Source organism: Tupaia chinensis, unplaced genomic scaffold, assembly GCF_000334495.1.
Source record: "Tupaia chinensis unplaced genomic scaffold, TupChi_1.0 Scaffold000455_1, whole genome shotgun sequence".
Taxonomy (NCBI): domain Eukaryota; kingdom Metazoa; phylum Chordata; class Mammalia; order Scandentia; family Tupaiidae; genus Tupaia; species Tupaia belangeri.
Genome location: NW_006159963.1, coordinates 183,443 through 186,667, shown reverse-complemented (window position 1 = coordinate 186,667; position 3,225 = coordinate 183,443). Strand labels below are relative to the sequence as shown.

Below are 3,225 nucleotides of genomic sequence, written 5' to 3'. Positions count from 1 at the left end.
GAAAAATATCCCAAAAAAAAAAAAAAAAAAAAAAGAAATGGTAGTGGATTTTATCTGACCTGTTCTCCATCACATCTTTCCATGCAGGCCCAGGACCTAAATTATTGGGTTGTCGGAAAAGTCATGACATATTTTTCTGTGCCTTTTTTTTTTTTTAAAGAATTAATTAAAATAATAATAATTATTGCTTTTTAATTTGCTATATGGCACGTGTGCTTGCCCCGAGAGAGAGCAAGAAAGTAAGCCATCATGTCTGGGGCTCAAATCATGGTCAGCCACGTGGGAGTCTAGTGCCTTAACCACCACACCACCTGCTAGCCCCCTTTCTATGTTTTTTATGCAAAAATGCTTCATGACTTTTCCAAGGACTCTATCGTAAGTGTAAGGGACCAAAACCAAAACAATGCAGACCCAATACAGTGCCCTTGGTGACCGAGGAGAAAGAAATGCCACTTAAGTGCCCAAAAATGGGTGGACAGTATGGCCTTCAGGCAGTCTTTGATGCTCATCTTATCTTGGAACCAAACTTCTGCTAAAAACTTGATGGGAGGCAGCAAAGACTATTCTTTACCATGAACTTTGTATTTTGATATTCTTGCTGGTTTGGTGGTGGTGGGGTGCTCCTGGTCACGTGGTCTGCGTCAGTGGGTACTGGCTGTGGTTCCTTTCTCTTGGTCACTCAGTGCCCTGGCGTTGACCAGCGTCACCACCCGCTGTCGGTTCTTGTGCCCAGTTGCCCTGCTCCCCCACCTACTGTTTGCTTTGACTTCTGGTTGGGACTGCAGCTTGTTTTCATTCATGGGTAGGGCCATTGGGTGAGCAAGCCAGGAGTGAACAGACCTTGAGGGACAACTCTTGATTCTTCTCTGTTTACGTCTGTGCCCCAGCCTCACCATTTAGGTCCTTGCCCTCCCTTTTTCCAATTTGGTGCATCTGAGAGAAGAAGAAATATGAGAAAGCATCCCCATGGTTACACCACAACCCCATCGACGATTCTCCTTCCTTTTGGGATTTTGAGTATTTACACACAAGCATGCTTGGAATGTTTTTCAAGCTGCCAGATCTGGGATTTGAACTATGAAGTCGGTCATGTGAGATCCAGCGCATGTAATCACCAGGCCATGTGGCCTGGCCTGGGTCTCCATTTACTTAAGTGCCCTAGCCTCACCATTTGGAGGAGTTAGTGTGTACTGGAAGCTCTGCTACCTTGTATGAGCTTCTTTCTGGACCAGGGAAGCTGTGATTAGTGACCTCAGGACAAGTGAGCAAGCTGAATTCTCTGCGGCCCTCGGCAAAGGATCATCTCAGTTTTCCTCTTGGAGGCCTGTGCTTTCCTTGACCACACAGCCGGAAACGGAAGGCTTCCTGGAGGTGTGCCCTTTGCTGAGCTTCCCCTTAGGATCCTGGTTTCTCCAGGGCCATCCATGGGGAAGCTGGAGCCACCGACTGAGAAATCCCACAAGAGACATTTCCACATTCCCTGTCTCTTGCCTACCTGAGCATCAGCGAAGACTGAGGGTAGCTTGCTCACCTTCCTGGGAGGACTGCAGGGCCCAGCAGTTAAACCAGGAGCGGGGAGGCAGGGAGAATAAAATGTGGGGGTAGTCACCAAAGAACAGACAGAAGTCCTGGCACCTGGGAAGTCCTGGCCACTCCTTTCTGAAAGGAGGGGCACTGGCTGCGTTTGAAAAGTGATCCCGGGACAGAGCTCACTGGGAGGTCCTGACAGGCTCAGCAGTTACTTCATTGGTCCTACGGGGTTATTTATGTCCTTTGTTCATTCAGCAAATATGTCCTGAGCATCTTCTACCCAATCCTTGTTGACTGTGGGAGTGAGTGATACAGGTTGGGTCTTTCTTGTGGGGATTTTTGGCTTGAGCTAGGTCTAAGGAGCTGAGGGCAGGAACAGGTTGGATAAATGCTGGTTCTCATAACGTATCATCCAGTTTGGGGGCCTGCGACAAGCTTCCTGGAGGAAGTACTAGAGTGAGGAGGAAGTAGTCCGACAAAGAAAGGGAAGGAAGGGAGGGTGTTTCAGGCAGAGGGCACAGCAGGTGAGGGTCCAGCGCAGGAGGGAACGCGGCATGGTGAGGGCACAGACGTGTGTGGCAGGCCCGAGAGTGGTGTTCTGGGACCGGAGGAGGGGAGCCGCAGGAGGTGGGAGCTGAGAAGTCACGTGGGCCTTGTTGAGGAATTTGGGTTTTATCCTAGGGTGTGTGAGAAGCCACTGAAGAGTTTAAGGTGGAGCTTGAGGGAATGATAAGATCAGATTTAAATTTGGAGAAACCCCTCTGGCTGCCCCATAAGGAGGGCTTTGAGGCGGAGTAGAAGCCTGGTTCTCAGGCCGATGGGGAAATCAGACAGGAAGTGACGGTGACCAGGTGAACTGACACACTAGGAATGGGGGAGGACAGGCAGGGTAGACAGAAGGTAGAATGGGCATGAGGGTGTGATGGCCGGGGGGAGGACTGCAGTGATCTCTGAGCCAGAGGTTGAGCTCGAGCAGCTGGGACAGCCGTGCATCCCACACCCCCACGAGGAGAAAGGGAGTGGCAGTATGGCTCTCTGGGGTGTGCTGGTTGGAGGGAACTGAGCCGCTGTGAGTGGAGGGTAGGAGGTGGTTGGGTGAATGGACTAAGGCTTGAATTAAAGGAGATATGGCTTCACTTCTAAACCAGCTAGTGAGCATGGCCTTGGGAATGCAGAGGTGACCACCGTCCTCCATGTACGGAGCTTCTACTGTGGAGGGAGGGGACAGGGCTTAGATAAACGTGCATCGTGATCGATACTGTGGGAGAGGTGAGTCCAGGGTTCTGTGCTGTGACTCGCTCTGCTTGGACATGGGGCAGGGAAGGCTTCTCGGGGGGGAGTCCTGGGAGCCGGTGAGGCCACCCTGCCGAGCATGTGCCAAGGCGCAGATCCCAGACCATTTCAAGGTGATTGTGGAGGGAGTGGCCTCTGTCAGCGTCTGCTGCAGACCTTTACCCCTGACCTTTTTGGGAAGAGAGTGTTTGGGAAGCGCTAATATTTATCTAGTACTTACTGTGGTCCTGGTGGTGGAGTCTCCATAGGATTTTCCATAGATCTGTCTTGACTAGCACAGAAACCTGTATGCCTGTCGGAGAGAGGTATGTCCCAGCCGTACTCCCACGTGCCAGGGGAGAGGTATGTCCCAGCTGTACTCCCACGTGCCAGGGGAGGGATACGTCCCAGCCGAGCTCCCAC

The 3,225-nt window shown here is 51.4% G+C and overlaps 1 protein-coding gene across 8 annotated transcripts in view; it reads left to right on the top strand.

Moving 5' to 3' along the window:
• The window catches only part of CDK5RAP2 (CDK5 regulatory subunit associated protein 2), a 208,699-nt gene that overhangs the window by 53,672 nt on the left and 151,802 nt on the right, over positions 1-3,225 (top strand). The gene's annotated exons all lie outside the window — the stretch shown is intronic.